This window comes from Paroedura picta, chromosome 2 (genome assembly GCF_049243985.1).
Source record: "Paroedura picta isolate Pp20150507F chromosome 2, Ppicta_v3.0, whole genome shotgun sequence".
Taxonomy (NCBI): Eukaryota; Metazoa; Chordata; class Lepidosauria; order Squamata; family Gekkonidae; genus Paroedura; species Paroedura picta.
Window position 1 is genome coordinate 134,736,492 of NC_135370.1, and position 10,123 is coordinate 134,746,614.

Genomic DNA, 10,123 nt, shown 5'->3' on the forward strand with positions numbered 1-10,123 from the left:
TAAACAGTATGTTATATCCAGCACTTACTTTTTGCTGGTTAAAGAGGAATGTGGCATTTTTGCTAATTCCTTCTCCCACTGCAAAGACCTCACATCATGCACATGGCTGGTACTGAGGAGCCCTTGAACTTCTTGGGAGTACAGATTCAAATGGGTAGTCATGTTGGTCTTCAGTTGCGGAGCGAAGTTTGATTCCAGTGGCACCTTTTAAGACCAACAGATATTTATCTGAAGAAGTGTGTTTGCACACAAAAGCTTATAACCTGAATGAAACTTTCTTAGTCTTAAAGATGCCACTGAACTCAGACTTGGTTCTTGGGAAGACAGTGAGCTATAGCAAGAGAGGGGACTGAGACTCATCTGGGAGTAGAGTGTCACTTATAGTTGTTGGGTACAGCTCATTATTTAATGTATTCCGGTTATTTTGGCAAGAAATAATAGTATTTTGAATACTGGGGAAGGGAAGGTGATCGTAAGCCACTTTAAAACTCCTTTGGGTAGTGAAAAGCAGGGTATAAAAAACAATTCTTCTTCTTTGGAATGGCTGAACATCAGGTGAGTTGCTTTCTACTTGGAGGCCAGTAATCCAGGGTTTACGTGCACAACTGTCTAGAAATGCTTTGTCTTTACAACTACTCTGGCAGGTGCTAGATTTGAGCCCAATAGCACATTAAAGGATAGCAAGAGTTTCAGGGTATAATATTTCAAGAGTCAGGGCCATTTTGCACATCGAAAAAATAGCGTTATGCCAGCGCCATGGCATAATACTATAAAAAATTGTGTCTCCAGCCATTTTGCACCTCCTGGGTTTCTCGCTTCCCTCTGCTGTCTTCTCACTTCTAATCACTCCGCACGCCTGCTTGAAATGGTAGAGGAGAGGAACACGCTATAGACGTGACTCTCTTCCGCTGTCAATTAAGCCAGGCAGCCAATCACCTCTCTCCATGGTTTAAGGGGCCTGCAATGCAAGGAATTTTTTAAAATTAAACTTCTCCATTGCTATGCCTATGCACCTAATCATAGATGCATGGTACTTATTTTACTGCACTCCCCTTTGGATTTATGAGCCTTGAAGCTTTAATAAAGTAATCTTGTTCTCAATTTTTTTGTGGGGGTGGTTAGAGAGAGGCATGCTTTGTGTGTTAACTGGTGGGGGGGAATTTTTTTTTTGCTCTGGCTGGACAATTTAACACCTATTCATTCCTCCAGGCAGTTTGGCTTAAAAAAAAGCCCCATCCCTGGGAGAAGGGAGAAGGAGGCGGGTGTGAAGGCGGGCACTGGAAGCAGAGATAGTGCTACTTTGGCTCCACTCATTTCCAATAAAAATAAATTAAGCACAAGAGCCCTTGGCAGACACAAAAACAACTGAAATCCTAATTTTGTCCCTTCTTTCTTTATAAAGAGAAAAACAAAATATTTCCATCGCCATTGTAGATATTCGAGAGGCAAATGACTTTACGGTGTGATACTGTAACTGGTGTGTGGGACTGGTTTTCAAATGAATATGAAACGTTTCTAAATAGAATGTGTATGATGTTGTATATAGAGCTTTATAGACATGAGTACTGGGTGCATATTAGGTGTATATCCTATTAGGTGCATATCCTATTATGAAGTTCATTTCAACGATTCAATAAAATTGATATATACACTGTTTACTGGTGTGTATAAATATAGCTATGTAGTCAGATAATACAGGAATATTCATTTGGGAAATTATATATAGCTTTACCTTTGACTTTCTGTAATACTGTATTTTCTCATCTGCTTCTTTAAGCCCTACTTGCTACATTTCTAACAAGAAGCACAGTGTGGCTCAGTTTTTCCCTGGAAGTCTTTCTAATATTCCCTGAGGGTTATCATGGTATGCTTCTATTGCACTCTAATGTTTTTCAGGTGCAAGCAGCTTTGAGAAGCATACAAGATATGACTTCCCTACAAAACATTGTGAAATTAGCAAAAGAAGCAGCAATATGCTATTACATGTATGGCCTAGTTCTTTGTGACTTTTAATGCATACTCTCAAGCAATTGTTTTGATGTTTTACTTCAATATTTGCATTCTTTTTATGGCTTTGTGGAACAGAGCTCCTTAAGATGACTGTTTCCCCATTTTTTTGGTCTGGTACTTCAAGCAAGTGAGAATTGTAGAAGGAACATTTGGGATTATGCTTAGTGAAAGGTCCTTTAATCAACTGCTTGGTGGCATGACTGAGGGATAGGCAGCTTGAGTCAGTGAGAAGGACATTTAGATCCAGGGCATTGTGCTTGTCCTCTCTGACCCCTCATAACCCGACTCCAAGAAAGTAAGTGTATGAATAGCATGCGTAAAGAGAAAGGACTCACTATTCTGTGACTTACTACTACCCGGCGTAGCTTGTAAACTAGGGTACAGCTGACCTATCTTATCAGTTGAAACACAAAGATCACTAGGGCTTAGAAGTTATCTGCAGTCTAGGGGTTGTTTGCTAAATAGTGAGGCGAGTAAGAGCCAGGGTGGTATAGTGGGTAGAATGTTAAGCTAGGATCTGGGAGACCCAGGTTCAAATTTGTACTCTGCTGTTGAACCTGCTCCTGGGCAGCCTTGAGCCAGTCACAAACTTTCAGTCTAACCCAGGCTTTCTCAGCCAGGATTTCATGAAACCAGGGTTTCTTGATGGCCCTGGAAGGGTTTCCTGAATGGGTGGGAGTTCATTAATTATTATATATGTTTTTAAAATTGTTAAACATTTATCAGGTGATATGGCCATATATGGTCCTGTTGACCCACCCTTCCCTCTCAAAATGGCCAATGATAGCCATTGAGGGAGAGAAGGGGAGGGGCCCCCAGTGGCTGTGAACACAACTATGCTTCCCAACCATATTTTGCATGATTGTGCCACTTCTGGGGTTTCTTGAAGCCTGAAAAATGTTTCAGGGTTGTCTCAAGTGTAAAAATGTTGAGAAAGGCTGGTTTAATCTATCTCACAGAATTGTTGTGAGAATAAAATGGGACAGGGGCTTATGGGAATTGTAGTCCATGGCCATCAGGAAAGCTACAGTTTGGCCACCCTTGGGCTAGAATATGCTGCTTTTCATCCACTTGATGAGTCGAAGGGCAATTTCATCTGCTTGCCCCTCCTCACTCTAGCCTACTGATCCTCATGTCTGTTTGTCTGCATGAATCCTATGACCCCACAAATAATCTTTTCACAAATGATCTTTCAATGGAAATCCACATGAGGAAATGCACATGAATGATAGGATACTGCCTAATGTATATAAATGCTTCAGGTATTCTACAACAGTATTTAAGTTCTAACACCATGGAGAGCCCATATAAGACTTGTCCTGCAGCAGCTGCATTGGGTCCCAGTCAAGTTCCAGATCCAATTTCTGGTTTTAACCTTATGCGGTCTGGGCTCTACATATCTTAGGAACCACCTCTTATTAATTCATTTGTTTGTTTGTTCATTCATTCAATTTATATACCACCCCTCACTGTGACATCTCAGGATGGTGTACTTAGAACAGTGGGAATGAGAGAATACATGGAAACATTTGCAACAATTGGAAAATGAAAAAAAAAACATAAACAAGTCATAAGCAGTCAACATCAATCAGAGCCAACAATAACAGTTAACAGAAGCCTTAGTCTAGGGGTGTTTTGGGTGTCAGAGTTGCCTGGCAATGGGACCAGGATAAGGGGAGGTCCCTGTCACTGGCCTCACCCAAAAAGCCTGGTGGAAGAGCTTCATTCTATAGCCCCTCTGGAACTGATTGAGTTCCGACAGGGCCTTGTTCTCATTGGGGAGCTTATTCTCTCAGATAGGGGCCACATATAAAAAAGCTCTGGCTCTGGTTGAGGCCAGACACATTTCTTTGAGGCCAGAGTTCACCAGTTTGCTGGAGTTGATAGAGCATGTCGCTCTTTGGGGAATCGAGGCAAGTAGCAGTCCTTGAGGTATGGAGGACCCTGACCATGTATGGCCTATCTGAACATGCTCCCCAGAGAGCACTCTGATAAAATAACACCAACCGACTGAGGATCCCTGGCCCTAAAGAAGAGCTGAGGGCCCTCATGGAGCTGCCCAAATTCTGTAGGCCTGTGAAATGGAGCTCTTCTGCCAGGTCTTTGGTTGAGGCTGGAGTTAGGAACAACTGGGACCCCTCCTCCGGCCAACATGGTACCATCATGCAATCCTCCCATTCTGTCACAATTGAGCAGTAGGGGGGGGGGGAAGCGGGACTATGCCGTCTTCTTGTGGTTTTATGCTTTTAAGGGGATGGGTTTTATTGGGGCTTTTATTTGTTTCATTTAACCTGCCACGAGTCTACGGAAAGTGGCGGGATAGAAATCGAATATATAAATAAATAGAATAAACAATACAATAATGTTAAAAGGATTTAGTCATTGTTTTTGTGGAGATAGTGTAAATATTTCAGATTTCTTTTTAATCAAGCCATCATCTAACAAAGGCAAAAATCACAAGAGGAATTAACTTTATTTCTGTTTTATTTAAATCGTTCAGTAGTTTGTGGAAGAATCTAAACAATGAGATATTGAGTTCTAATGACACTCCATAACTAGCAGCATCTAGCCAGTATATGCAAACTAGATATATGTATGGGTGGGTTTTTTTTTTGGGGGGGGGGTTGTAATTTAAAATGGTTAAACCCACATCTAAGCATTCTTGGCATGCTGTGCTAGTTTCACAGTTAAGTCAAAACAACCACTAAGCAGGATACAGTGAAACAAGACTCATATTTTATGAAATCTGACATATGATGGTAACTAATTAAAGATGGGGTATGTGTGTATACATCTGAACCACAATATCATATCTATGTAAAGGTTTTCTGCACAACCAAGAGTGTAATTTAGAGGAGACGATTGTGATCCTTACTGGGATCACTGGCTCCTTTGTTGAACAGCAGCGGGGAGGGGGGAAACTTAGAAATACAGTGCTGGGTGAGGGGAGGTAATCTTTTTTTTGTTGCTCTCTTTTCTCAGTATAAAATTGCCCCCTGGCATTGCTGTGTGCTCTTGTAGGGGAAACACACTGATCACAACTCTTCATGTTCTTGCCTGGTTAGCTGTTACGCTAACCACTCTTGGTTGTGCAGAAAACCTTTACATAGATATGATATTGTGGTTCAGATGTATATGTGTCTGATCTCATGCAGAATACAAGGATGAGAGTTTCATCTGAAGAGACAATTGGGGCCTATGGAGGCGAACTGCCCTTCTTCTGGGCCTGCCTCTTACACCCTTGTCTCCCAGTGCCAGTCTCCCTTAGCTAAGCTCCAGTACTGGACCTGAAGAAAGGCACTTGGGAGCAATGAGAAATCTTTACTCTTCTTTAGTCCCCTTTTGCTATTTGCATTGGATCCTACCTTGTGCTTTATAGGGGCAACTGGGTTTCATGTATTTATACCCCACTGCTCCTTCAACAAGTGAGGCTCGAGGTGCTTACATCAGAGTAAAATACAATTCAATAGACAATCTTAAAAAAACAACACAATAATAAATATATAGCTCAATTTAAAACCAACCATGTAAGTCTCCTGTTGAAATATGTCTGTATCCAACAGCTCAACTAAAACGATCTGGTGGAAACTACATAAAAAATCACCATGTGCCATGACTAATTAAAAGCCTGTTAGGAGAGCTCTGCCTTACAAGCCCTGCAGAAGCTAACAAGGTCCCACAGGGCACACAAGTCCTCTGATAAAGCATTTCACCAGGACAGTCACCACAGAGAAGGGCCTTGTGCTGGTAGAGGAGAGGAGACCCACTCAGGGGTTGGGCACCATCAAAAGACTGTGAGATGAAGAGAAGAGGCAACATTGGGGGAAACAGTGGGATAGGTGATACTTCAGGGTTTAAATACACTAGTATGCTACAAATAGTTTAAACCAGTGGTCCCCAACCCGCGGGCCGCGAAAGCCTTGGCGCCGGGCCGCGGCTCCTTCTTCCCTCCCCCCCCCGAAGCTAGAAGCTCTCCAGGCCGCGAGCAAATCGGCCACCAATTTTCGGGAGGGGAGGGAAGAGAAGCTTGCCGAAGCTTGCTTTAGCGGCCGATTTGCTTGCGGCCTGGGGGGGCCAGGAAGGGAAGCCGCGGCCGCCAACATGGCAGCGGCGCAAACACGCATGCGCGGACTGCCGCGCACGCGCATTTGCGCTGGGGCTGCCGCGCGTGCGCGGGCCCCCAGGCCGCCCTCTTTGCCCACTCTGGAGCAGCGGTCCACGGCAAGCGGAAGCTTGCCGACCGCTGGTTTAAACCACTAAGTGCATATTCCTGAATTTTACCTTTTGCTTAATAATTCTTGTCTTATTTCAGCTACAGCAACATACTAGTTCTTCTTACACATCAGTGACTAAAGCAGCCTTTCTCAACTTTTTTACCATTGAGAAACCCCTGAAACATTCTTCAGGCTTCGAGAAACCCCAAAATTGGAGTGATCATGCAGAATATGATTGGGAAGCCCACCTAGGGCCCCTCCCCCTGATAAATCACCTGATAAATGTTTAACAAATGTAAAAAAAATGTTTAAAATGAATTTATCACCATCCATTCAGGAAAGCCATCCAGGGCTATCCAGAAACCCCAGGGTTTCACAAAACTCTGGTTGAAAAAAACTGGACTAAAAAGATCCCCTCACTGCAAGGCAAACAGTCCTGCTGTTGCTCTGCTCATTTTAAGAAAAATCTGGATAGGTAACTGATTTATTCCTGTGTGAAGGAACACATGAAACTAAACAAAAGACTCACAAAATAGTGTGGCATTCGTGCATGCTTGTGGAAGGAAAGGACAGGCTTACCGTTCTTTACCACTTAAATAGCTTATGGCTTAATGAGCAAATCCATGATATAGCATGTTTAGGGAAAATCTGTATTAATAGCTGGAAGTTTGTGAGCCACATTTGGGTCGTAAACACTTCCCATGATCCCCCCTCTCAGTTGCCACCTAGAGGTGTGGACAAAGACATTAGTAACAAACGAGTTTACTGATAGGCCAGGACTAATGTCCTAAAATGAATCATCCTAATGTCATAATGGCTTTTGATCAAATCTAGTTGCCCATCATGAGCATGCTGTAGCCCAAGGAAGATCATGTCACAGTAATAGATTCAGTTGGGTAGCTGTGTTGGTCTGAAGCAGCAGAACAAAATTTGAGTCCAGTGACACCTTTAAGACTAGCAGCATTTTATTCTAGTTACTAGAAGTAAAGCCCGGTGCGTTCAGGAATGCACTGGGTGCTAGGTAGGGGCTTAGGGGGAAAGATTTAAAGGGAGCAGGCACAGAGAGGCTTCCCTCTGAACCCTGCGTGGGCGGGGGGATTAAAGAGCTGGCCAGCATTTGTCCTCATCAAGAGAGGTGTTGACCAGCTGCAGGGTACAGAGAGGCTTTTCTATGCACCCTGCAGGGGCAGGGGACCATTGGGAGAAGTGCTGGCTGGCTTCTTGGCCCCAGCGCACCAAACATTTGAAAGGCTCCTAGCAGGCGGGCTTGCTCTGGAGTCTTTCTAACATTCAGCAGGTCATGGGAAGTACCAGTCACTCTTTATATAGATAGGCTTTTGCGTGCATGCACACTTCTTTGGATTCAGTGAAACAGAATTTCCTCAATATAGGAAAGGAGTGGGGCTACTTCCGAGGGAGGGGTAGCCAGAGTCAAGATGCATAAGAAAAACTTCATTGAGTTTAATCATGGCACAATAATTTCACCAGTTTTTTTTAATGTTACAGGCTTAGATGTCAGATCCCTAAATTCAGTTCCCTAAATAATTTACTTCCGTCAAATCTCTTGAATGAATCCTGTCAGCAAAATACCCCTTACTCTTTTTTTAGGATTCAAGGTTCTGTAATCTAGAACAGTGGTCCCCAACCCTCGGTCTGGGGACCGTGACCAGTCCGTGGATCAGTCGGTACTGGGCCGAGGCTCCTCCTCGTCCTCCTCCACAGCTGCTGCCTCAGGAGCTGCCCTGCCACTCTGCCGCTGGCTCACCTTTGATGCTCTCCGGCGGCCCCAGTGGGCAGCAGGAAGTCAGTGGCACCGGCGGGAAAGCAAGTTGAGCAGGGGCTCAGACGGCGGCGACGTCCCTCGGCAAAAGACTACCCCCCCCTGGGCCTCAGTAAAATTGTCAGTCAGTAACCTTTTATTGGCATAAAATATGTATAAGACATATAAAAATAGGGTTTAAAATTTCAACAAAATAATAAAATAGGCCATGGGGTTACATAACCAAACAGATCTTAAAATGATTAAATAAATTATAAAAGATAAAATACAAGGTAGGCAGCATATTATAAAAGCATCTTAGTTAAAACTCTGGCAACTAAAATGGTTACCTCTGGGTCTTTGTCAGGATCAGCCCTAAGCATCCTAAAGCATCCAAGAAAAGTGTGTATCCAACCTTTGCTTGAAGACTGCCAGTGAGGGGGAGCTCACCACCTCCTTAGGCAGCCTATTCCACTGCTGAACTACTCTGACTGTGAAAAACTTTTTCCTGATATCTAGCCTATATCGTTGTACTTGTAGTTTAAACCCATTACTGCATGTCCTTTCCTCTGCAGCCAATGGGAATAGCATCCTACCCTCCTCCAAATGACAGCCTTTCAAATACTTAAAGAGGGCTATCATGTCCCCTCTCAACCTCCTTTTCTCCAGGCTGAACATTCCCAAGTCCCTCAACCTATCTTCATAGGGCTTGGTCCCTTGGCCCCAGATCATCTTCGTCGCTCTCCTCTGTACCCTTTCAATTTTATCTACATCCTTCTTGAAGTGAGGCCTCCAGAACTGCACACAGTACTCCAGGTGTGGTCTGACCAGTGCCGTATACAATGGGACTATGACATCTTGTGACATCTTTTGAGAGCTAGGCTTTATCCATACTAATAGAAGAGGTTTCTATATCTTACTTTTCCTCCTTAAGGATTCTCAAAGCAGCTTACAATCACATTCCCTCCTTTAGTGTTCTTGCCATTCATTTTAACTTCCATTGATGGCTTCTCTCTGTTGCAGTACTGCAAAACATCCCTGAATCTTTGAGCTGGAAAGCCTGAAGTCACAACAGCTTTGTATATGAAGCAATTACTAATGCGCATTCCAGTCACATGTGACAGGACATATCCTATGAACCCTCAGACAGGAAAAGGCATCTGGGGTCAGAAAAATGCTGTGATGGTAGACAGCCTGCAGCTCGCATAAGGCGAAATCTGCTGGAAACATTATTAGTAAGCATCCAGCATAGCTCCTGGCAAGGAATTTGCGTTTTGCTCTAAGCAGAAAAGTGCAGCACACTGGCAATGATAGGGGATAATGTCCTGTTAAAAATTAGCTGAAATAATGAATATATTATCTATTATACCAGGATGCACATAGCAGGTTTCATTTCAAAACTGTTGTAGTTCCATACATACCCTGGGAAGTTTAGGCAATGTCTAACTAAAATTTCATCTCTAAACATTTAACCTGTTTATTAAGACATTGGATAGTCCCGTGTGCTTAATGGCAATGACTACTAAATACTTCCTAGAACAAATGCATCACTATAGGATGGGTGAGACTGGTCTTGGCAGTAGTACATGTGAAAAGGATCTAGGAGTCTTAGTAAAGGCAAGTGGGATTTTGGCTAAAAAGGCAAACAGGATTTGGGGCTGTATTAAAAGAGGTATAGCGTCTAGATATGTTACCACTTTACTCCGCTTAGACCTCACTTGGATTCATTAGAACTTTTTTGGATCTGGCAGCAATACGGCTGTGGCACTACTAATCAGTCATACACTGGGTGTTGCAGGTTTGCACTGGAGGCAGGTAAATGTGAGGATCCCACTTGCATATAAAGCATGTACTTGCTCCTCAGTTCCATGGAGCAGGAGGCACAGAAGATTCACCTCTACTTTAATCTTCTCTTCTGTGGATCCTTTGAAAGAAGGATGAAAGCTATTTCCATTGTTGAACTTCCAGAAACTTTCTGCCTATAGAAGCAATATCCTTTTCTTATACCACTATTGTGTCACACCCAAACTCAGGCCTCTTTGCAATGTTTATACAGGATTTGCATACATCTCTCCTCTGCCAATTATTTCTTGCTGATCTCCTATAATATTATGATTTCATGAACAATGCATTCTTCCAA

At 43.2% G+C, this 10,123-nt stretch overlaps 1 protein-coding gene across 7 annotated transcripts in view; it reads left to right on the forward strand.

Moving 5' to 3' along the window:
- Positions 1 to 10,123, forward strand: part of FSIP1 (fibrous sheath interacting protein 1) — a 100,526-nt gene that overhangs the window by 67,860 nt on the left and 22,543 nt on the right. The gene's annotated exons all lie outside the window — the stretch shown is intronic.